General features: G+C 41.5%; 1 pseudogene; it reads left to right on the forward strand.

Moving 5' to 3' along the window:
* Positions 1-21,263: 21,263 nt before the first annotated feature.
* LOC133386281 (5S ribosomal RNA) lies at positions 21,264-21,382 on the forward strand (annotated as a pseudogene).
* The last annotated feature ends 4,501 nt before the right edge of the window (positions 21,383-25,883 follow it).

Raw genomic sequence — 25,883 nt, forward strand, 5'->3', positions numbered from 1 at the left:
AGGGCTGAAAGGGGATACATACAACAATGGCCTGTCCCAGTGGAGCACCTCATTGAGTTTTGTGTAGAAGGCAGAAGAAGGGCCTGGCTGTCGCAACTATTAAAGGTAAGCTTTCTGGCCTTTCCTTCTTGGCTAAGTCCCAGGGATTTCTGGACCTTTCAGACGACTTCTGCATCTGTAAGATGTTGGAAGGTTGGGCACAGGAGCACCCTGTAATTCCGGATGTTCGCTCTCCGATACACCCAGAACTTCTTAGGGGGCTTCAAAGGCAGTGGGAGGTGCTATGTTCTTCCAATTTTGAGGCCAAGCTTCTTCATGCTACTGCACTTACACTTTTCTTCGGAGCATTCCGGATTAGTGAAGTGGTGGCTAGGTCCAAGGGGGACTTATCTCTACGCGCCCTTTTGATATCGGACTTTAGTTGGCAGAAGGAGCAGGCCCTCTTACAGCTGCAATGGTCCAAAACTGACCAGCGCAGGAAGGGTCGGCTGGTGATACTCTCCCCTTCACTGATGGGTGACATCTGCCCAGTGTTAGCATTGAGGTGTTATTTGGCCCTGAGGGGTCAACAACCACAATATCTTTTCACTCATGAGGATGGTCAACCACTTTCAAAATTTCAATTCTGGGCTTGGACTCGGAGGGCCATGGACAATTTGGGTCTCGACCACCACTTGTTCGGGACTCACTCCTTTCGTATCGGGGTGGCTTCTACAGCAGCATGCCTGGGATACCCCCAGGAGCAACTACAGGCTTTGGGGAGATGGCGTTCCAAGGCATAAAAGTCCTATGTACAATCGTTTACAGGGAGTCAAAATGCTAGCCGTTGAAGTTGGTTATTACTGTTATATGTTATTTGTTTGTTTTGACAGGCCACTGGAAAGAAAATGGAAGAGCACGCATCCTCCTTTGCAACCATAGTATGATCTTTTGGGCCGGCTGCAGGGCGGCGAAGTCCTGTGTTGGCATGCAGCTGGGGCTTAGCCAGTGGGCCATGGTGCAGTGGCTTGGCCGCCGAGGGATGCGGTGGGACGGGCTCCTTCCAATGCTTTTCCAGTTGGCAGTCATTCATGAGGTGCCACAGTTTTTGGTTATTCACCTTGGTAGTAATGACCTGGGTATGCTAAAGGCAAGGCTCTTATCGAGCAGGCATGTGCTGACTTCCTGGCCATTGAAGGACACTGGCCGGGAGTGCACCTGGTGTGGTCGGATATTTTGCCCCATAGGCAGTGGAACTGCATGGGTGACCCTAGGGGTATAAATAGGACCTGCAAGAAAGTTAATAGGCAGCTCAGGCTGGCTCTTTTGGGCTCTGGTGGGTCGGTTATACACCATCCAGAGATAAGATGCAGTAGGATCGAACTATATAGGTCAGATAGAGTCCATATGACAGATATGGGTAATGATGTCCTTTTAGGGGACCTGCAGGGGGGTTTGTGTGAACTGTTGTTCATCGGTGGGGCAAGTGGGAACTAAACAGAGGTTTGTCCCCTCTTTGGTGGCAAGGAATGCGGAAAGGTTAAGGGTGAAGGGCAGCTAGGTGACACCTTTAGGCACCTTTGGAGGTGATAGGCGATTCTGGAGGCCTGCAGCTCAGGGTTGTACGGCCCGAGGGCAGGATACGGGTCGCCTTTGGGGCCAACAGGTCTCATCCACTCAGAGTTTCAGGGCACTGGGGGAAGGCAGTGACGCCTGTTGGCCTTCCTACACACCACATGGGTGTGGTCAAGGCAGGGGGTTGGCAGATTGGCACCCCCTTGCCTGGCAGGGGTTGAATCTCCCCAATAGCTTTCTACCATCTTCGATTGGTAGCCCAGCTACGTCCCTATCTGGACAGTGACAACCTCGCCTCAGTTGTTCATGCTCTGGTAACTTCTAGATTGGACTACTGCAACGCGCTCTACATTGGGCTGCCCTTGAAGACTGTTTGAAAACTACAACTAGTCCAGAATGCAGCGGCCAGATTGTTGACACGGACCAGAAGGTCCGCTCATATAACACCTGTTCTGGCCCATCTGCACTGGCTTCCTATTTGTTTCCGGGCTAGATTCAAAGTGCTGGTTTTGACCTATAAAGCCGTACACGCCATGGGACCGCAATACCTGGTAGAACGCCTCTCCCAATATGAACCTACCCGGACACTGCGCTCAACATCTAAGGCCCTCCTCCGAGTACCATCCCATCAAGAAGCTCGGAGGGTGGTGACTAGAGCTAGGGCCTTTTCAGTGGTGGCCCCCGAACTGTGGAACAGTCTCCCCGATGAGGTGCACCTGGCGCCGACGCTACTATGTTTTCGGCGCCAGGTGAAAACCTTTTTATACTCCCAGGCATTTTAAAGTGTATTTTAACAGCATTTCTGTATTTTGGACGTTGTTTGGTTCTTTTGTTGTTTGTTTGTTTTGTTTCTTGATTTATTGTATTTATTGTATTTATATATTGTGCTTGTTTTTATCTTTTTGTACACCGCCCAGAGAGCCTTTGGGCTTAGGGCGGTATATAAATTAAATTAAATAAATAAATAAATTAAATAGCTGCAAGCAGGCTTTGCCTGACTCACCAAGATAATCCCGCACTTATGTTCCCCTCTGCAGGTTCATTATTCTGATATGGATTTGGTTAATCAAGTGGCCCGTTATTTAACCCAATGCATATTGTGTCTGTGTCTTATTTCACCCCTGGGCCGCAAAGCTCTTCTCCAACACCACATTTCAAATGTGTTGATTTATCTCTTATCAGCTTTTTTCACTGTCCAACTTTCACATCCAGACATAGAGATCGGAAATACCATGGTCTGAATGATCCTAACTTTAGTGTTCAGTGATACATCTTTACATTTGAGGACCTTTTCTAGTTCTCTCACAGCTGCCCTCCCCAGTCCTAGCCTTCTTCTGATTTCTTGACTATTGTCTCCATTTTGGTTAATGATTGTGCCAAGATATTGATAATCCTTGACAAGTTCAATGTCCTCATTGTCAACTGTAAAGTTACATAGATCTTCCAATGTCATTACTTTAGTCTTTTTGACGTTCAGCTGTAGTCCTGCTTTTGTGCTTTCCTCTTTAACTTTCATCAGCATTAATTTCAAATCATTACTGGTTTCTGCTAGTAGTATGGTATTGTCTTCATATCTTAAATTATTGATGTTTCTCCCTCCAATTTTCACACCTCCTTCTTCTTGGTCCAGTCCTGCTTTCCGTATGATATGTTCTGCATATAGATTAAATAAATAGGGTAATAAAATACACCCCCGTCTCACACTCTCTGCGATGGGGAACCAATCGGTTTCTCCATATTCTGTCCTTACAGTAGCCTCTTGTGCAGAGTATAGGTTGCGCATCAGGACAATCAGATGCTGTGGCACCCCCATTTATTTTAAAGCATTCCATAGTTTATCATGATCTACACAGTCAAAGTCTTTGCTGTAATCTATAAAGCACAGGGTGATTTCTACTGAAATTCCTTGGTCTGTTCCATTATCCAACATATGTTTGCGATATGATCTCTGGTACCTCTTCCCTTTCTGAATCCAGCTTGGACGTCTGGCATTTCTCGCTCCATATATGGTAAGAGCCTTTGTTGTAGAATCTTGAGCATTACTTTACTTGCATGGGATATTAAGGCAATAGTTCGATAATTACTGCATTCCCTGGGATCCCCTTTCTTTGGAATTGGGATGTATATGGAACGCTTCCAGTCTGTGGGCCATTGTTTAGTTTTCCATATTTCTTGACAGATTTTAGTCAAAATTTGGACTGAGTCAGTCTCAGTAGCTTGTAGCAACTCTATTGGTATGCCATCTATTCCTGGTGATTTGTTTCTTCCAAGTATTTTAAGAGCAGCTTTCACCTCGCATTCTAAAATTTCTGGTTCTTCATCATATGGTTCCTCCGTAAATGAATTTGTCATCCTGGCGTCTCTTTTATAGAGTTCTTCAGTGTATTGCTTCCATCTTCCTTTTATTTCATCTCGGTCATTCAGTGTGTTCTGTTGATTATTCAACATCCCTACTCTTGGTTTAAATTTCCCTTTCATTTCTCTAATCTTTTGGAACAGGGTGTGGAACATAAAAACAGTTCCTGTGTCATGGTCAGATCTGGTGACCTTTAGAGCTACACTTGTCTTTTCCCACTGTAAAACCTGGTGGGGGAGACTTATTAAGATGGTTCATCCCAAAAGACTAATGGATCCTATTGGTTTTCAGAGGGCTCTGAGAAGTTTTCTGGTTAACATAGCCAGCTTTTCTGTTGAAGCCCTGGCTGGTATGTGGAATACAGGGATTATTATGGAATGATCTCTCTGACGAGGTGCAGCTGGCGCCAACACTGTTATCTTTTTGGCGCCAGGTCAAGACTTTCCTCTTCTCCCAGGCATTTTAGGATGTGTTTTTAAATTAGTATATTTGTTTTTAATGTTTTTAATTGTTGTAAACTGCTCAGAGAGCTTTGGCTATGGGGCAGTATACAAATGTTGTTGTTATAATAATAATAATAATAATAGACACAATTGCACCTTTTCCAACTGGCAAAGTTCACAAAGCTCCACAGTATACCATGGAAATAAGAGCAGTGAAGTGAGCAGGGAGATGGCTTGAGTGCAACCGGATAAAAATTCCCAATGAATGTAATCGGACACTGGTATGTACTTGTGTTTCAGCCTAGTCACTGGCACTAAAGGTGATCAATAAAACTTCTTTCTCCACTTCCCTTGTGTCCTCAATTTGCTGTCAAGAATAGCTGTTTACAGTGGCTAGGGGCTTATTACATACTGGCCCTAGGGAGGTGGTAGAACCATATAAAGCACGCTGTGACATGTTCACTAAGCATTCTGAGGATAAGATTGTTTTCATCTGCTGGGATTTGATTATCTGGGTGAGGTGTCTGGAGTGCTTTCTTGTCAGATGTCATTGGATGAGTTTCATTTGCTGTAGCCTGAGGTCGAGGACAAGGTACTTGTTTGGGTTTGTGAAACTACTTCTGCCTTGGACCACTGCTGTTCATAGTTGATAAAATCTGGGAAGGAGGAGACAGTTGGATGGGCCAGGGAAATAAATGCTTCTTTCCAAACTGGAGTCGTCCCGGGCTGCCTAAAGTAGATGTTAGTAAGACCACTTCTCAAGAAGCTTTCCCTAGACCCAGAAGATCCTAATAATTTTAGACCAGTGGCAAATATCCTCTTTCTTGGCAAGGTTCTTGAGAAGGTGGTTGCCAACCAGATCAAGGTACTCTTGAAGGAGGCAGATTTTCTAGATCCATTTCAAGCAGGATTCAGGTCTGGTTGTGGTAAGAAAATTGCCTCAGTCACTCTCTATATCACTCTCTTCATCTTCCTTGATCTTTCAGTAGCCTTTAGTACCATTGACCATGGTATCTTTCTAGGGCGACTGTCTGAGCTGGGGGGCCCTTATCATGGTGATTCCATTCCTACTTGGATGGCCGGCTCTGTTCTCATGAAACATTGCTTGGTTCTGTGGTTTTCTAGTATTGTCAGTTCTGTCCCCCATGTTGTTTGACATCTACATGAAATCACAGAGTTGGGTCATATGGAGTTTTGGAGTGTGTCCGCATCTGTATGCTCTATTTCTCTTTTTCATCTTCTGCATGTGCCCAATCAGTGCTTGGTTGCAATAATGGACTGGATGAGGGTCCATCAACAGAAGCTTAATCTAGACAAGACAATGCTGTTGGTGGGTGGTTCCTCTGATAGGCTGAATGATGTGTGGCCGGCTCTATATGGGTCACACTCCCTCTGTAAGAGCAGGTTCATAGTTTGGGGGTTCTCCTGGATCCATTGCCATCGCTTGAGGCATAAGTGCCCTTGGTGGCACAGAGTGTCTTCCATCAGCATAACCTGGTGGCCCAAATGTGACCCTATCTGGACAGGGATTAACTGGCTAAAGTAATCTATACTCTGGTAACCTCAGGGTTGGATTATTGCAATGCATTTTATATGGGACTGCTTTTTAAAATGGTTTGGAAGCTTCAGTTAGTGCAGAATGAGGCTGCCCAATTGTTGACATGTTCAAAGCGAATGGTGCATATAACACAAATTCTGTTCCAACTACACTGGCTGCCTGTATGCATCTGAGCCCAATTCAGAGTGCTGAGTTTGACCTACAAAGCTCTTTACAGCTCAAGACACCAATATCTTTTGCAACACCTCTCCCGATAGGAATCTACATTGACCCTTAGATCTTCTTCAGTGGGCCTTCTTCAGGTCCCCCCTCTGTGGGAGACTCAGAGGTTGGTGACAAGGGAGAGGAACTTTTCAGCTGTGGCTCTTGTATCTGTGGAATGCACTCCCCACTGAAGTCCACCTAGCACCTTCACTCACATCTTTTTGGTGCCAGGTAAAGGCTTATCTTTTTCCCCAGGAGTTTGATAGACTGCCGTGATATTGTTTCTTTTGGTGTGCTGCCAAAGCTTTCTGTGGCTGTCTGGGGTTGGTTTATTTATTTATTTATTTATTTATTAAATTTCTATGGTTGTTGTTTTATTATTTTGTTTTATGATAAGATATATTTTATTCTGTTTTTAACAATGTTGTAGGTCTCTTGGAGACCTTTGGGGAACAAGATAATAATAATAATAATAATAATAATAATAATAATAATATTATTATTATTAATAATAATAATAATAATAATAATGTGTGGCTTTGGTTGATATATGCTTATATTAAAACATCCAGGGCCTGTATATTATTACATAACTTAGGAAATATGGTAGTTCCTGTGAGCCAGATGGAACAATGTACATAAGCAATCTGATGCATTTCCTGCCAGTTTGCCACACTTGCACTTTCATCCTTGATTCAGTTTTAGGTGGAATTTGATCCCAACCTATTACTTCAGAAATAAGCCACTCTGGGTACATAAGCAAATGCCCCATTTGCCCACATCAGGAATGCTCGAGCTTGGAAGATAGCTGTTGTTTCAGCAATGAAACAGCTCAGATTGGAAGCCTATATAGGAGCTGAAGGCTCCACTCCTTCCTGGCTTTCATTCAAGCCCTTAGCCAGGCAGGTGCTTCTATGCACATCCACTTCTTTCCAAGTAGGTTCAGGTGCAGCTAGCCAGCCATTTTGGAGACAGTATTGAAGCTCCTGTCTGCTCCTGTGGCCCTGAGAGGGTGAGCAGCAATTGGAAAACTGGCCAGGATTCCAGGCACCTTTTGTGGGCACTTCCATACTTGAAGCTGAGGTGGCCAAGCTCCTCAGGGTCACTGATAGTGTGAAAGTCTGTTGGAAGGTCTTGCTCTCCTTGCTCTGTCACTGAGCAGATCTCAGGCTAAAGGTCTGGGCAGAGCCGAACCTGACAACAACCCTCTTCCATGGTCCACAGAAGACATTCATTCAGAATATTGAATTATATATGGATTTTATCATTGGTTGTATGCCTGTAAACCACTTAGAAGCCATTATGGCATGTAAGTAGTATATAACAACAACAACAACAATGTGAATGTGAACACCTGTATATGTAGATAACGCTCTACATGGGTGGGAAACTTTTTTCACATTCCCCTTTGGGAAATCTTCCAGGGGTCACATGCCAGTGGTACATAGGGCTAGAGACAAAAGTGGGAAGAGTATTAAATGTTAATTTTACCTTTGTACAGCAGGCCATTTTCTTCGCACTTCCACTTCCTTCTCCATCCAAGCAAGGAGGAAGCATTCTCAGAGGTAACTGACACACTCTAGCAAGATGAAAGCACTCAATGAGGTAGCAAATCAGGGCTGGTGGGTGTGACTTGGGAAAGTGTGTGGCCCGAGGAGAGTCCCAAGGGTCAAATAGAGAGGTCTGGTAGGATACATTTGCTTCCCAGGCCTGAGGTTCTCCATCATTGTTCTGCAGATATTCTAATGAACTTGTGTAGGTCATGGGTGGGACCTGCCACAATGCTGCTGCTCTCTCCTACATTCATTCAGTTTTCTCTGCATGAACATTAGTTAAGGATTAGAGTTCTAGCACAGCAGCTAGTACAAACTCACTACTTATAGTCAGCTAAAGAAAAAAGCACATTCATTTTTTTCACAGAAGTCATATAATTGTTTTTTGTTTGTTTGTTTGTTTATTGGAGCAGAAAGTTTACAAAGATAATTTTTAGCTCACTACCAAAAGAGAGAGTAAATAAATCTCAGGGACATTCTTCTATTGACAAGAACAAGCAAGAAAAGAAGTTTGTGCTAAATTACTTCAGGAGGGTTCTGATCAAATCCTGATCATATGTTACAGGCCCTGAAGATTAATCTAAGAGTTTAATTGTGTAAAACAAAATTCCATCATCAATGGATATAGTGCTATATTTGAGCTGTCTCAAATAGTAACTTTCTTTCTTTCTGTTTACTTTAAAGTCAATGAAGTCTGATTCACATTATGCATACTTGTGGGTCATACTTCAGGGTATCTTAAAAAATACTCCATTGCTACATTCCAGTATGATCTGATCCACCAGCTTGGATGGCTTTAAAAGAAGATTAGACAAATTCATGGAGGACAGGGCTATCAATGGCTACTAGCCATGATGGCTGTGCTCTGCCACCCTAGTCAGAGGCAGCATGCTTCTGAAAACCAGTTGCCGGAAGCCTCAGGAGGGGAGAGTGTTCTTGCACTCAGGTCCTGCTTGCAGGCTTCCCCCAGGCACCTGGTTGGGCACTGTGAGAACAGGATGCTGGACTAGATGGGCCACTGGCCTGATCCAGCAGGCTCTTCTTATGTTCTTATGATGCTCACTGACTTCAGTTGGTTTATGCATGCTTAAATCCACATTGGGTTGTGATCAATTTTAGCAGTGTACAGGTCAGAAAATAAAAGATGGTTACAAAACTGAGGGGAAAACAACTTGTAGCAGTTCTTTCATGTTATCAACCAACTCCTTACTTCCATTTTCATATTTCATTCACCTTATATCTAGCCTGAAGTTAGCTCTAAGCTCAGGAACTCTGAGATTAGGGCAATCCGGAATCAACTTTCTTCTGATGCTGAAAATCAGCAGACCTACTCTGTTAACAGCAATTGTACAGCCGATAAAATAACCAACCAATGTGAATAATTGCTAGTGTTAAGAATATAAGAAGATCTGTATCGGATCCATCTGGTCCAAAATCTTGTTCTCACAGTGGCCAGCCCCATCCCTATGGGAAGCTTGCAAGCAGGACATGAATGAAAGAGCTCTCTCCCCACTTGCCATTCCCAGCAATTCCCAGTATTCAGAGGCATACTACCTCCAACAGTAGAGGTATAACTATCAGGCCTAGTAGCCATAGCTAGCCTTAACCTTCATGAATTTGTTCTAACCCCTTCTAAAGCTGTTCTGGTTAGTGGCCATCACTACCTAAAGCTGTTTAAAATGTCTTTTGTATTGTCCTTTGAATGTCCTTTGAATGATCATTTTGTATTGCTTTTAAATGTTTTTATGTTGCTGTACACTGCTGCTATGTTTTGTGAGAGGGCGGTATATAAATACTTTTATAAATAAACAAATAACTACATCTTGTTATAGCAAATTTCATAGTTTAACTTAGTTTCATAGTTTAACTTCCTTTTGTCTGTCATCACCCCAACTCCAGATCATTTGTGAACAAGTTGGAAAGAACTAGTCCAAATACAGATTCTTGGAGGACCCCGTTTCTTACATCCTTCCATTTTCAGAGCTGTCCATTTCTTCCCACTCTATGCTTCCTTTCTTCAACCAGTTACTGATCCATAAGAGTATCTGTCCTCTTATCCCAAGACAGATAAGCTTACTCATGAGTCTTTGGTGAGGGACTATATCAAAAGCTTTTTGAAATTCTAAATGTAAAACATCTATTGTCCACATGCTTACTGACACTCTCAAAGACCTCCAGTTAAAAAGGATTTAACTTTGTGGAAGCCCTGTTGATTCTTCAGAAATACTTTATTTATTGTTTGTTTATTTAAAATGTACAAGCAGCTTAATAAAAAAAACTTTTAACCAATATGCATAAAACAATTATCCAGAATACACAGATAAAATCAGCTTTTTAAAAAGACATATATGTAACTAAATTATATATTTGGATAGACTTGCTGAATAATAAAAAAAGTTTTACCAGGCATCTGAAACAGTATATCAAGAGTGCCTGCAATGGCGGCTGGTGGCTCCATGACAGTAGGGGCAGTGGAATTTGCTCTGGGTTTTAATACATACTTTCAAGGACCTGTCCGAGGTGCTTCTGACTAAAACCCAGAGCAGATTCCACTGTCCCACCAACATGGAGCAACCAACCACCACCAGGGGACCTGCCTACTATTAATAGGCAGAGAGTCCCAAAGCATAGGTGCTGCCACTCTAAAAGACTAACTCCTCACAGACTTGTTCTTCTATATGCTTCGTATTTTTACATTTAATAATGATTTCTACCAGCTGTCCTGGTTAGATCTTAAGCTAAGCAGCTTGTAATTTCCCAGATCCCCCCTGGATCCCCTTTTCAAAACTGGTGTTACATTGGCCACTTTCATGTCCTCAGAGATGGAAGCTGATCTTAGGGACAAGTTAAATATTTTTGTTAGAAGAGCAGTAATTTCACATGGCATCAGGTGATCTGGTAATTTGTTCCTTTAATTTGTCAGTAAGGCCTAATTTAATTGTCGATAAATGCTCTCAGTAATATCAGCACTAGTGATGCAGCGTATTATTATCTGGTGGTTCCCAGAATTCCTTGCAATATTACAGTGGATACCAAATTGCAACACTCAGACACAGCCCTGGCATTAGCAGTTTTGCTCATTTGACATCTGCAGTATGATTATTCACTTCTGAAGGACTCCCTAGATGATGTGCTATTGAGCCATAGAGCAGTGGTGAGTAACCTTTGGTCTTCAAGAAGCTGTTAGATTACAACTGCCATCATCACTGGCCATTGGCCATGCTGACTGAGACTGATGGGAGCTAGAGTCCAAAAACATCTGGAAGATCACAGATTAGCCATCCCTGGCTTGATTGATGCGTGACTGAATGAAGCAGAAGAGCTGTGGTTCATAGTAGAGTATATGCTTTGCATGCAAAAGGTTCCAGGTTCACTCCCCAGCATCTCTACATAGGGCTGGAAGAGACTTCTGTCAAGGGCCTGGAGAGCTGCTGCCAGTCAGTGTAAACAATACTGAGCTAGATTGACCAATGTTCTGACTCAGTACAAGGTACCTACTTATGTTCCTATCATAGTAATATGTATTCCCAAGGGTTGGCTGCACATCAGTGTGAGGCCCATGTTAAAATGAATAGCACTTGACAGCACATTGCAAGGGGGAGGAGAGATGTACTGTTGTGCACCTTGTACGGTGAGGATAAATATAACCAGATTTTACTTGTTGAAGCAGCAGGACTACAAACAACATCAACAAAACAATGAAAGCAGGACTGTTCATTTTTATTAGTTTAGATCGGGGTGAGGCAATGTGGAGCCCTCCACATGTCATAGACTGCTTCATCCCTGACCATTGGCTGGGCTGGCTGGGGCTGATGGGAGATCCAAATTGTGTGAAGTACCAGTTCCTCCCTACTCAGCACTGGTTAAGCCTCATCTTGGGAACTGCAACCAGTTCTGGGCATCACACTTTAAGAAGGATGCAGACAAACTGGAACAGGTTCAGAGGAGGGCAACAAGGATGATCAGGGGACTTGAAACAAAGCTCTGTGAGGAGAGACTGAAGGTACTGGGCACATTTAGTCAGGAGAGGAGAGGAGAGGAAATATGATAGCACTCTTCAACTACTTGCAAGATTGTCACACAGAGAAGGGGCAGGATCTCTTCTCAATCATCCCAGAGTGCAGGGCACAGAATAATGGGCTCAAGTTGCATGAAGCCAGATATCGACTGGACATCAGGAAAAACTTCCTAACTGTTAGAATAGTACTACAATGGAACCAATGACCTAGGGAGGTGGTGGACTCTCTAACGCTGGAGGCATTCAAGAGGCAGCTAGACAGCCACCTGTCAGGCATGCCTTAATTTGGATTTTTGCATTAAGTAGGGGGGTGAACTCCATGGCCTTATAGTCCCCTTCCACCTCTATGATACTCTGATTCTATGAGTTGTAATTCAAAACATCTGGAGGACACTATGCTGCCTATCCCTGGTTTAGATTGTTGTATTGGCTGTGCATTCAAGATACTGTGACCCAAAAGGTGGCATAGAAATAATTTTATAAATAAATAAAAAGGAAGAATTCAGAATGACACTGAGCAATTCTTGTCACAGGCTGAAACAAAGGAAGATTAACACACACACACACGCACACACACAAAACCCTGATTTTTATTTTAAACTGGCCAAACAACAAACACAAATGACTGTGTCCATACAATCATTATGCCTGTAGAATGGAAGCATACTCATGCCCCCCCACCAAGCTTGACAGTTAGAAGCATGAACGTGCTCCCACTCTGCATAAATAGAAACAGTGAATTGTATGTAAATTGTAACTGTATGAAAATGCTGCAATTTACACAAATACAAATTTGAAATTCAAAAATAATTAAACTTGGAATTATCAAATGCACAAGGAATTATAAAACAGCCTTTGAAATATTTTTACTCCATAAGGAAGCTTAACCCATTTTCTTATGGACCCTGTTAATCAGTTAAATCAGATAGTGAAAAATGCAGTCATGCCTGATACCAATTTTAATTTATTTATTTATTTATTTCACTCCCCCCCCCCACACACACACCTGAACCACCAGGGCCAAAGTTCTATGAGAAGAATACAAAGAGAACTTAGGCAGTAGTAAACTCCTTTGAAATTTGGCAATGATCAAAGAAGCAACAGAAGACACCACCCCTTAAAAAGGAGAGGGGACTCTTGGCTCATATTAGTTAATCAGTAACTGACAAAAATTATACAGCCACAAGAGTGGCTGTACACTATAGGCAGTGTGGATTTTTCACATTCTGCAATGTTAAATTGAAAATACCCCCATGCCATTCTGATGCTTCCCATAAGCTCATTTCAAAACAAAACCTTACAAATATACATTACTGAACTCAGAAATGCTTGCTTAACAATCCTCTAAATTTTCATGGCAATAAACATAACAGTCAGAAAGAATTGAGAGTTCAAAATATAAAGGGAGAGAGAAAACCCAAAGCCCTTTTGGACTCCTTTCTCTCAGAGTTCTCATAATCTGTTGAAATTCATTAAAAATCAGCCATGGTCACAGAGTACCTGTAATCCTGTTACTGACCTTGCCCCATACACTGACCTTTATCTTCTGCTGTTTAAAAGTTTTTTAAAAATGCCTGGCTGTTTTTTCATTAATTTAAGGAATTTTGCATTGAACTCAGTCATAGTGTCAGGCATGCTCAGTAAGAACCAACTGTCAGTGTTCTAAAAGCCAGACTCTCAGCTGCTTGGCTTGGCTAATCAGGGGGCCACACCCACACCAGACTTTGATTACACTTGAGACAGTCATAGCTTCCCTCAGAGAGTCCTGGGAAGTGTAGTTTGTGAAGGGTGTTGAGAGGAGACTCCTATTCCCCTGAGAGAGCTCCAGTAGCCAGAGTGGTTTAACAGTCAGCTGCTGTGATTGAAGGTCTGTGAGGGGAACAGGGCGTCTCCTAGGAACTCTCAGCACCCTTCACTAACTACACTTCCCATGATTCTTTGACAGAAGCCATGACTGTCCAAAGTGAAATAATGATCTGGTGTGGATATGGCCAGGGACAGCTTTGGTTTAAATTTGGGTGGGAGGCTACATGTGCCTGCTGTAGAATAAAAAGGTGGGGGAAAGGCTGAAAAGCAATGATACTGTTCACAATGTTTTTCTTTTGAAAAGGAAAGGGGCTTCCCCTCTGCCCAGTGCCCACCCATCCAATCTCCTCTCCTCCCCCTCCTCCTACCGTCCCTGCCCCGCCCCCAGGTCAGTGTTGGACTATGATGTGGGAGACTAGGGTTCGAATCCCCACACAGCCATGAAGCTGACTGGGTGACCTTGGGCCAGTCACTGCCTCTCAGCCTCAGAGAAAGGCAATGGCAAAACCACCTCTGAATACTGTTTACCATGAAAACCCTATTCATAGGGTCACCATAAGTTGGGATCCACTTGAAGGAAGTCCATTTCCATTTTCAAACATGATTGCACAGAAATAAATCCCATTGAACTCAAAAAGTATGCAACTGATCAAACCCACGCTCCCTTCTCCTTCCTATCTCCTCCCTCTTGCCCCTTTCCTCTAATCCCCTCCCCCTCCAATCCCCTCTTTCCCCCTCCCCTCTCCCTCCTCCTCCCCATGGTCAGTTTTACCTATCTTAAGCATGATTGCACAGGAGTAAATGCCATTGAACTCAATAAACATGCACATGACCAAACCTTCTCCTCCCCTCCCCCTCTTCCTCTCCACTCTTCCTCCCCTCCCTCCTTCTCCCCTTGTCCCCATCCCCTGTGGTCACTTTCACCTATCCTAAGCATGATTGCAGGAGAGTAAATCCCACTGAACTCAATAAGCATGCAAATCATCAATCCATTTTCAGCAAGCTTGCACAGGATCCCATTTCTTACCTCCTGGATTAAAAAGCAGAGAAATTCTGTAATAGGCAAAAAACCTCATGGTTTAAGAACGTACCTATAGCCCACAGCTATTTCTATCAAACTTTTGAAAGCAGGGAAATTGGGCAGCTATCATGAATGCACCAGGGGAGCATGAGACCTGACCTCCTCTCTGAGATATTGGACTGCGCTACAAATGTGTCAAAATGCAAACACAATTTTGCTTGGTCTTTCACAGTCCAATCCACCTCCTGTGTAGCTTGGAAGAATTTGGTAACATGTGCCTCTGAGCATATGGTGAGTGGTGACAACACCTGCAATCTGCCCAAATAATAGAAAGACATGTCCTGTGCTGATCTTGTTTTAGCAGGGAGGAAGCAACATTATTAAGACAATAGTTCAGAAAGTCACTTTAAATATGTCTGGTTTACTTTGCAATTTCAGTGAAGTTTCCTATAGGAAATCATTTTCTTTTGCTTCTATTTCTGTAAATATGTGAAGTACAGCAACACTTTGCAAACATTACACTAAAAAAAGTCCAGAAATAATTATGGAATAATGGCACTGACTATTCTGCATAATAGTCTCCAGTGGACATCAGGAGTGTCTCAGTTTGCATAACCACCTTCAGTGGGAGGTGAAATATATTCTAGGTGTGCTCTATGTTTTTAATTAACCATGCCCACCTTGCCTTAAATGAAGTGATTTCAACATAGCAGCCTGAAAACATGCATTTTGGGCAGGCTAAGTTTGTTTTTTCTAACAGCTAGAGTCATTCCTGAAGGAGCAACATATTGTAATCAGTCTGATTTTACATCAAACTGCAGTTTCAGATTCAACTGTTAATCCACCCAAAATAGAAATAGAACATAACCTCCAATTTGAAACACAAAAGGCTGTCTTCACCATCATATGACACTGAGCAATAAAAAGGCTTTGAAATTAATACAAATAAATTTGACACAGGTTTCTAGGATGAATAATGAGAGAAATAAAATTTCTAGATTAGATTCTCTGTAGAAACAATAGCTACACAGGAATGAAGCAAAGTAAAAAACCAACAAACATACAAAAATGTAATTCTCCATCTTTGGAGATGGCAGGTACTGCCACCACTCACCATATGCTCAGAGCCACATGTTACCAAATTCTTCCAAGCTACACAGAAAGTGGATTGGACTGTGAAAGACTAACCCAAATTTGTTTGCATTTTGACCAATTTGTAGAGGAGTCCAATATCTCAGAGAGTAGGTCAGGTCTCTTGCTCCCCTGGTTTATTCACTATAGTTGCCCAATTTCCCTGCTTTTTAAAGTTTGATAGAAATATCTGTGGGCTATAGATATGTTCTTCTTAAACTGCAAGGTTTTTTGCCTATTAGTGAATATCCTTTTCAGCTCTGCAATAAAGCAGCAGGTAACTGAAGACCATAGTCAGATTTAACCATGAGTAGGGTAGGCATCAAGAAATCAACAACAACAAAAACCTCGTATCAGTGGTTGGGTGTAAATCAGTGGTGAGGAACCTGTGGGCCTGCAGATATTGCAGGACTACAGCTCCCATCCCTCACCATTGGCTATGCTGGCTGAGGCTGATGGGAGTTGGTTCTAGCAACATCTAGAGAGCCACAGGTCCCCCACCGCGGCTTAAAAGAAGAGAGCTCATTATGCCAGGATGCCAGTTGGCTAAGCAGGATGACTGGGTCCTCAGCACAATTCATGGTCAAAATGCCTGTTGTTCCCCAGGCCCAACTGAAGGTATGATTCAGCTAAGCAACAAGGGTCGGGCAGGCACAATAAAACTCATCTGGGTGAGGATTTGAATAACAACCAATAGAGGTCTCACAGCTTGGGGCATAGAGGATGGAGCTTTCCAATTAGGCACCTTAAGTAACAGCTTCATTTATCAAAAGGGTTGATTAAGCATGAGCAGTGGCCCTGTTTCTACATTTCAAAGAAGCTGGACAACTGGAATTGCAAAGCGCAGTGTATCCACTTAGGGGATTCTTCGCTTGGTGCAGCTTCTCTTGAAGGCATTAAAGCTGATGGAGAAGAAGGATGTGACTGTAGATAAGATAAAAATGCCTTCTGTTAACAAAAGAAATAAGGATTACTAAAAGAAATGAGAGGATGATCCCCCCCCCTCCAGTAGCCTTATTCCTTTGTTCCTTACAACACAGAGGCCATCACTGGGTCTCTGCCTGCAAGTTGACACGGTTAAAACAAATCTGTCAGCAAATGCACTGACCAAATTGCCCAACAGTTTATTATCAGCAAAGCTGAAATAATTGCTGTGGATATCTGCCTCTCCTCTACTGGGCACAGTGGTTGCTGTGGAGTGGTGAAGATTGCAGCGGTCCCATTATCAACTGTTATTCCTCTTTTTCTCTTTTCTGTAAGAGATATTTGGTGATCCACTGAACAAATATCTATGTGGGCCTTAAGACGTTCATACTGTGAAAAATATGCATGCAACAAAAGGTAGATGGACAAGCAGATAAATAATTGGTAACATAACTGGGATTGCCCACAGGGTTTTGTTTTGTTTAAAAGGCACAAGCTTTTCACTGGTCCCTTGAATATCATTACTGACAACATCAGTTTTAAAATGTAGCCTGTTCTTTCAATCCCTTGCTCAGGTACTGAGATCTTAAAATTTCTTTAACAAATAATTGATGTGTAACACAAAAGTGGTCCCTTTTTTTCTTCCCATTATTGGCAAAGCAATAATAATGGTTGAAATGGCAGACTACACTGTGATTATAGAAGCAGTTTGCATAAATGCTTTGTTAACACTGTCTAATCAGATTGTGTAAAACGTTCTGCTTGATGAGCAGATGCAGGAAAGAAAGGGGGTGTGGAGAAACACAATTTGAAAGCACTGGAAAAGGAAGAATCTAAAGCCAGCATGATCACCTGGTCACTGAAGATGCTGGGACCAAAGACACAGAGAAAATAAGGAGCAGCCTATTGCAAATGTTATACATTGGATATGACCTACTTTTTCTTCATAGCCCTGCCAACTGTTGCCATATGGAAAATGGGTGTGTTGTTTTTTAATTAAGTCACATCACTTTCATAATAATTTATGGAAGTATATTAAAATTACAGCAACACAACAGTGCTCTTTTTATTAGCAGCCATGTCTATGCTGCAGATTCCCTATCTATCTATCTATCTATCTATCTATCTATCTATCTATCTATCTATCTATCTATCTATCTATCTATCTATCTATCTATCTATCTATCTATCTATCTATCTATCTATCTATCTATCTATCTATCTATCTATCTATCTATCTATCTATCCATCTATCCATCCATCTATCCATCCATCTATCCATCTATCCATCCATCTATCTATCCATCCATCCATCTATCTATCCATCTATCTATCCATCTATCCATCTATCTATCTGCAAGAAAGGACCAAATCAAGGGCAGTAGTTGCCAGCGGGGGTGGGGGCACTACAGACCTGGCCTCCTGTCAACAGAGCCACTGCCATGAACTGGAGGGGGGAGGGGAATAATCAGTTAGGGTGGCATTCTGTGGGTGCAAAGGTGGGAGCACTGGATTGGATCCCACATGCCCACACAGTGCCAAACTCTGCACCTCAACCCTCCCTCTTCTGTTTCTTCTGGTAAGCAACAGTGACCAACAAGCTAGCATAGCTGCTCTGCCCCACCGGGCTCTGCCCCATTGTAGCTGAAATTGAATTGATTTTATGCATGTGCTACTGTTTAAAATGTTTTTATATTTTAATGTTTTTTTAAAAAAATTGTATGTATATATATATGCAATTTTATTTTTTTATATAAGTAGCTGTTTTATATATGTTGTCATATTGTAAATCACTTTGAGATGCCTGATGGGAAGTGATTCATACATATTATTATTATTATTAGTAGTAGTAGTAGTAGTAGTAATAGTAGTAGTATTACTATAATAATAATAATAATAATAATAAAACAAATTGCAGAGAAAACAAGTGTTTCTTAAAAAAACCTTAAACCACTATGCTTTTTGAGCAAAACATTATTTAATTCTGGTATTACATTTACATAATAATGATTTCTCTGAAGAAGAACCTTTTGATTGAAACACATCAACATTTGGATCTTCTAATAAATATTAGCCTTCACCATTTAGGATTTTCCCTCCCTCCAGTGCTGTTCTGCTGGTGCTATCCTCCTGCATTGCCCATCATCATTTTTTTTCCCTTTCTGCATTGCTGGAACCCAAAGCTGCCTTCAGATCCTTTCTGAATGATAATAGCACCAGTCCTAATACAGATCTTTGCTGGATCCTGCTGTTTTGTTTTTCTGGTATGAAACCTATCTATATTTCTGTTCTTTGCTTCATATTTTTTAACCAATTACTGGTTCGTAAGAGGATCTGAGCTCTTATCTAAACCTATTCTGGAGTCTTTGATTAAGAAGTTTTTCAAAAGCCTTTTAACAATCCAAGTATACAATTCCAACATTCAGAACTATCTACGTATTTGACACTTTAAAAAATCCAAAAACAATGAGACAGGACTTTTTCCTGATCTTCCTCAACCAGGCTTGTTAGCCTGTTTACTCATTAACTTTAACAACTTTAATAATTAACTGCTTCACTTTAAGATGGGTGAGAAGCAAGCTGTCCTTGGCTTAATTCAGAAGGGCATATAGAGCAGAAAACCCTGCCTATTTCCCCAGAGTTCTCTTCCAAACGTAATGTTGGTGCACTGATGGTTGCATTGCTCCAGGGAAGCCTAGTTTCTACAGGGGCAGTAAAGGCAGCACACTGCCTAGATAAGCACACAACTTTCCTTGCACATAAACATACATTGTGGATTCCAAAGCTTTGGGAAATTGACCAGAAGGTGGAATTGGTTAAGAGGATGAGGTAATACGTAAAGTGGTCCCAAAAATGTTAACCTACCTGGAGAGAAAGTAAGAAGCTGCCCTATATTGAGTATATTGTTTACCCTGACTAGCAGCAGCTCTTCAGTTAGTCTTTCTCATATCTCAAACTATCTAGAGCCATCAGGGATTGAACCTGGGACCTTTTACATGCAAAGCATGGGCTCTACCACTGAGCTATAGCACTTCACCAGTGCACTCAGAATGAGCCTGCATCTTGAAGTGGGCTAGGAAGTATGGTACATTTTGAAATATAATTGCTTCAAAATAGGTGTCATATGATTGTGCTGAATTACAGCCATGATTAACCAGTGTAGTTTTCTCCCTCAAAAAAATTAGGTTTGTGTATCTGCACATTTTCCACAGTGAACACTGATCAAAGAAGTCATTCAACTTCTCTCAAATTTCCCTAGGTTCCTTTAGCAATATCCTTCCTTTGGAGAAGGTCAGCAAAGTGCATACACACCTGCAGAAGTACCAGATTGACTCTGCTGATGTGTTGACATCCTGCAGACCTCCCTGCCACCTTGCTCTTTCCCCAATTCCTCCTGCTAAGCAACAGTGGCCCACTTTCTGGGAAGCTTTCATTCAACAAATTATCTCACCAGTTATCTGCAGTCTGCAGCCTTCCAGGGTGCCCACACTTCATTTAAAGCCAGGGAAAGACATCATGAGGTTTCCTCCTCCCCTGATCCTTTTCATATCAGAAAGCTCAGGCAGGTAGGAAGGCTGCAAAGTGCTGGAGAAATCCCTACTAAAAAGAAACTCATGCACCATCCTCAGCCTCCTCATAACCTGGCCACACAGAAATAAATTCTGAATTAATGTCCTGGGAATTAAGCAGAAAAATGGAAGCCCATGTTTCAGGACAAAAACAAAAACCTTTTGAGAAACTGAAGGACATATTTTGACACAGCATTAGTGTATATGAACAAGGGGAAAAAACACTTGCAGCTGTTCAGAGCGGAGACTGCTACACATGATCTACGTTTCATACAGAGCAGTTTTCTACATAGTCATTTAAAATAGTCATTGAGATCAGGTGTGGGGAATCTTTGGCCATCCAGATGTTGCTGAACTACAACTCCCATCATCCCTAGCTATTTGACATGCCTTCTAGGGTTGATGGGAGTTGTAGTTGAGCAACATCTGGAGGGCCAAAAGTTCCTCACACCTGATTTAGATACTCAGCTTTAATATCCACCTAAAACCCTATGAATATGGAAAGACTACAGTCTCCTATCTAGGTTTCAGTATGGTGGTGTGTATTGCATTACGTTCTCTCTCTCTCTCTGGCTCCCCCACCACAGTAATTATTTAAAGAATAAACTACGAGTCATTTTTATCTTTGCTTTGATTTATGTGTATTGATTACTTTGTAGCTACCATTCATTCTAGTCAGGACATAGAGATAAACACCCTTGCTCTTTAACCAGCCATGTAGCTTTTTTAAAAAAATCCAGTAATGAGTTTGGAATCCCTTCTGGGAATCAGTGAAGCATTACTGTCAACAACATGCAATTGGTGTCATCTTCAAACATAACCTGTTTTACATGGCAACATAATGAATTTCAGCTGAAATTGTATTATATGCATCAGTAAGATAATGGAATGCCTCATATGACTCATATGAGATCCTCCCCTTAGCTAGATATGACTAAGTCCTATTAATTTCAATGAGTATGGTTTTAGGGTCTGGTGAGGACAAGCAACACTAAAAGAAGAAGCATATCTGATGAATTCGTAAGCTGGAATACATACTTACAAATAGATTGCTCACTGATAGGCACATCAGTTGCCACTTGGAACATCAAGCAGGGTCATTATTTACATGTCAGTATATCTAAGAGGCTACGGCCATACTACCCTGAACAAGCCCAATCTCATCTGATCTCAGAAGCTAAGTAGGGTCAGGCCTGATTAGTACTTGGATGGGAGACCGCCAGGGAATACCAGGTGCCATAGACTGAGAGGAAGGCAATAGTAAACCACCTCTGAATACCTCTTACCATGAAAACCCTATGAATATATACAAAAAAGATTCATAGGGTCACCATAAGTCGTAATCGACTTGAAGGCATATAACAACAACAACAAATATCCAAGAGGAGGGGAAGAATTGAACAAAATGTGCTATTTCACATATGGATCCCAGTGTGGAAAAATTTCACTTTACATTGCATTACGTGAGTCACTGAAGGCAGGGATGCGCTTTAGTCCTTCCACTAGGTGAAGTGGTTTGTTGTTGTTATGTGCCTCTAAGTCGACTACGACTTATGGCACCCTATGAATCACCGACCTCCAAGAGCATCTGTCATGAACCACCCTGTTCAGATCTTGTAAGTTCAGGTATGTGGCTTCCTTTATGGAATCAATCCATATTTATTTATTTATTTGTTTTTATTGAATTTATTAGTTGCCCATCTGGCTGGCTGTCCAGCCACTCTGGGCGACGTGCAAAATAGGCATACAATACCTAGACATTAAAAATCTAAAAACAATTAAGATAAAATCCTCTTTTTCTACTCCCTTCTGTTTTTCCTAGCATTATTATCTTTTCTAATGAATCATGTCTTCTCATTATGTGTCCAAAGTATGATAACCTCAGTTTCATCATTTTAGCTTCCAGGGATAGTTCTGGTTTAATTTGTTCCAACACCCAGTTATTTGTCTTTTTCGCAGTCCATGGGATCCACAAAGCTCTCCTCCAACACCACATTTCAAATGAGTTGATTTTTCTCTTATCCACTTTTTTCACTGTCCAACTTTCACATCCATACATAGAGATCGGAAATACCATGGTCTGAATGATCCTGACTTTAGCGTTCAATGATACATCTTCGCATTTGAGGACCTTTTCTAGTTCTCTCACAGCTGCCCTCCACAGTCCTAGCCTTCTTCTGATTTCTTGACTATTGTCTCCATTTTGGTTAATGACTGTGCCGAGGCATTGATAATCCTTGACAAGCTCAATGTCCTCATTGTCAACTGTAAAGTTACATAGATCTTCTGTTGTCATTACTTTAGTCTTTTTGACGTTCAGCTGTAGTCCTGCTTTTGTGCTTTCCTCTTTAACTTTCATCAGCATTTGTTTCAAATCATTACTGATTTCTGCTAGTAGTATGGTATCATCTGCATATCTTAAATTATTGATATTTCTCCCTCCAATTTTCACACCTCCTTCTTCTTGGTCCAATCCTGCTTTCTGTATGATATGTTCGGCGTATAGATTAAATAAATATGGTGATAAAATACACCCCTGTCTCACACCCTGTCCAATGGGGAACCAGTCGGTTTCTCCGTATTCTGTCCTTACAGTAGCCTCTTGTTCAGAGTATAGGTTGAGCATCAGGACAATCAGATGCTGTGGCACCCCCATTTCTTTTAAAACATTTCATAGTTTTTCAGGATCTACACAGTCAAAGGCTTTGCTGTAATCTATAAAGCACAGGGTGATTTTCTACTGAAATTCCTTGGCCCGTTCCATTATCCAACGTATGTTTGCGATATGATCTCTGGTGCCTCTTCCCTTTCTAAATCCAGTATGGACGTCTGGCATTTCTCGCTCCATATCTGGTAAGAGCCTTTGTTCTAGAATCTTGAGCATTACTTTACTTGCATGGGATATTAAGGCAATAGTTCAATAATTACTGCATTCCCTGGGATCCCCTTTCTTTGGAACTGGGATATATATGGAACGCTTCCAGTCTGTGGGCCATTGTTTAGTTTTCCATATTTCTTGACAGATTTTAGTCAAAATTTGGACAGATTCAGTCTCAGTAGCTTGTAGTAACTCTATTGGTGTGCCATCTATTCCTGGTGATTTGTTTCTTCCAAGTATTTTAAGATCAGCTTTCACCTCGCATTCTAAACTTTCTGGTTCTTCATCATACGGTTCCTCCCTGAATGAATCTGTCATCCTGGCATCTCTTTTATCATCATCATCATTTATTACTGTCTGGCCATAGGCCTTAAACAGGTCATACACTTAATGAGGTGAATCATTTTAAAATTACAATTGGGATCTTAAATATTATTACTATAAAATAAATGGTACATTTTCTATCAGGTAAACATATTTAAAATACAATTAAAATCATTGTTATTATGACAATCAGTATAGCAGCATGTATTATCTAGACAGTAAGTCCTAGTTCCTCTATACGTTTCTTCCGTAATTTCTGCGCTGCTAGGGCAAATAAAGCCACCCTGTATGTAATGCCTGGGTCCCTGTCTGAGAGAAGGAAGGAAATACGCGAGAGTAGGTCTACGGGCACATGTGTCAGCGCCTCGTCCAGGAATTTTGACCGGGGGTGTTTGTATAGGGAGCATTCTAGCAAGTAGTGTGGAAGATCTTCCACCTCGGGAGCGTCACAGATGCACAGTCTTTGGGCACGGGGGGTCCCGTTATATCTGCCAGTCAGGTATGCCGAAGGCATTGATTGGAATCTCAAAGCTGTGAAGGCGTGATGAAGATTTACTGCTGTAAGAAAATCTAAATAGTTCGCTTTGTTTTGATCTGATTTGAAAGACTATACCATCGTGTGAAATTGGAATTTATTATAGTTAGCCTATCCATCCAAGCAGTATGCCGGAGAAGAACCTCCGTGAAGCTGGTTTTGTTAGAAGGGTCTTGTAGGGCTTTAGGGTCTATGTGGTAAAGTTGGCAAATTTTTGTTAGTTGGGCAGACCAGAATTTGTCCGACCATACACTTATTGAGCTGATTTTCAAAATTTGCCTTGGGGAAGATTGCTTATTCGCCTTCCAAAAATTTACCAGAGTTGAATGAATTTTTGCCCTAACTGATGAAATCCCTGTCTCGGCCCGAATTAGCGCCGCTGGGGTCGCTGATGGTAAAAGCAGAAGTTTTTTTTAGAAATTTGTTTTGAACTATCTCTAATTGGTCAAGTAGAGGGTTTTCCCATCCCCAGATAGGTGCTCCATATTGCATCATAGGAACAACTTTGGTTTGAAATATTTTTAAAGCCGGGGAGACTAGGTTGCCACCTACTGAGCGATAGAAGTTCAGGATAGTTCCATCTCTTTTATAGAATTCTTCAGTGTATTGCTTCCATCTTCCTTTTATTTCATCTCGGTCATTCAGTGTGTTTCCCTGTTGGTTATTCAACATCCCTGCTCTTGGTTTAAATTTCCCTTTCATTTCTCCAATCTTTTGGAACAGGGCTCTTGTTCTTCCCATTTTGTTGTCCTCTTCTATTTCTACACAGTAATTATTATAATAGTTCTCTTTGTCCCTACGTACTAGTCGTTGTATTGTTGCATTTAGGGTTCTGACTGTGTTTCTATCTCCTTTTGCTTTTGCTTTCCTTCTCTCTTTAACCATTTTAAGAGTTTCTTCAGTCATCCATTGAGGTCTTTCTCTCTTTTTAACAAGAGGCATTGTCTTTTTGCATTCTTCCCTGATAATGTCTCTGACTTCAATCCATAGTTCTGGTTCTCTATCAACTAAATTTATAGCCTCAAATCTGTTCCTTATTTGATCTTTAAATTCTTCTGGGATGTTATTTAAATTGTATTTTGGGATTATGATTGCTTTGTTGTTCTTCTTAACTTTACTCTGATTTTTGATATTACCAGTTTATGATCTGTATCGCAGTCTGCTCCTAGTCTTGTTTTTGCAGAAAGTATGGAACTTCTCCATCTTCTGCTACCAATTATATAATGAATTTTATTCCTATATTGACCATTTTGTGATGTCCACATGTACAGTCATCTTTTTGGTTGATCAAAAGATGTGTTCTCAAGAAACAAATTATTGGCTTCACAGAATTCAGTAAGTCTTTCTCCTGCTTCATTTCCGTCTCCTAGGCCCCATTTTCCCACAATTCCTAATTCTTCTCTGTTCCCTACTTTTGCATTCCAATCCCCCATGATTATCAGCACATCTTGTTTTGGTGTGTGATCAATTTCTTCCTGTACTTCTGCATAAAATCTCTCCAATTGCTCTTCTGTATTTGCCGTGGGAGCATAGACTTGGATGATGGTTATGTTGATAGGTTTCCTGTTTAATCTCATTGATATCACTCGCTCAGACTTTGCGTTGTAGCTCCTAATTGCTCTTGCTACACTTCTCACTATTAAAGCAACCCCATTTCTTCTTAATTTCTCATTTCCTGCATAAAATATTTTGTAGTTGCCTGATTGAAAATGTCACATTCCTTCCATTTTAGTTCGCTCACACCGAGTATTGTAATGTTCATATGTTCTATTTCTTGCTTGACAATTTCTAACTTTCCCTGGTTCATGTTTCTCACATTCCATGTTCCTACTGTGTACGTCGTAGAACTCCAGACTCTCCTTTCGCATCTGTGAGCATCAGCCTCTGGACTTCCTTTTGGCTTTGACCCCGCTGCGTCATTAGTCACAACTGTACTTTTACTTGTCCTTTGTTCTTCCCCAGTAGCTTGGTGAGTGCCTTCTGACCCAAGGGTCTCATCTTCCAGCACT

The sequence above is a fragment of the Rhineura floridana genome, chromosome 5, assembly GCF_030035675.1.
Source record: "Rhineura floridana isolate rRhiFlo1 chromosome 5, rRhiFlo1.hap2, whole genome shotgun sequence".
Lineage (NCBI taxonomy): Eukaryota > Metazoa > Chordata > Lepidosauria > Squamata > Rhineuridae > Rhineura > Rhineura floridana.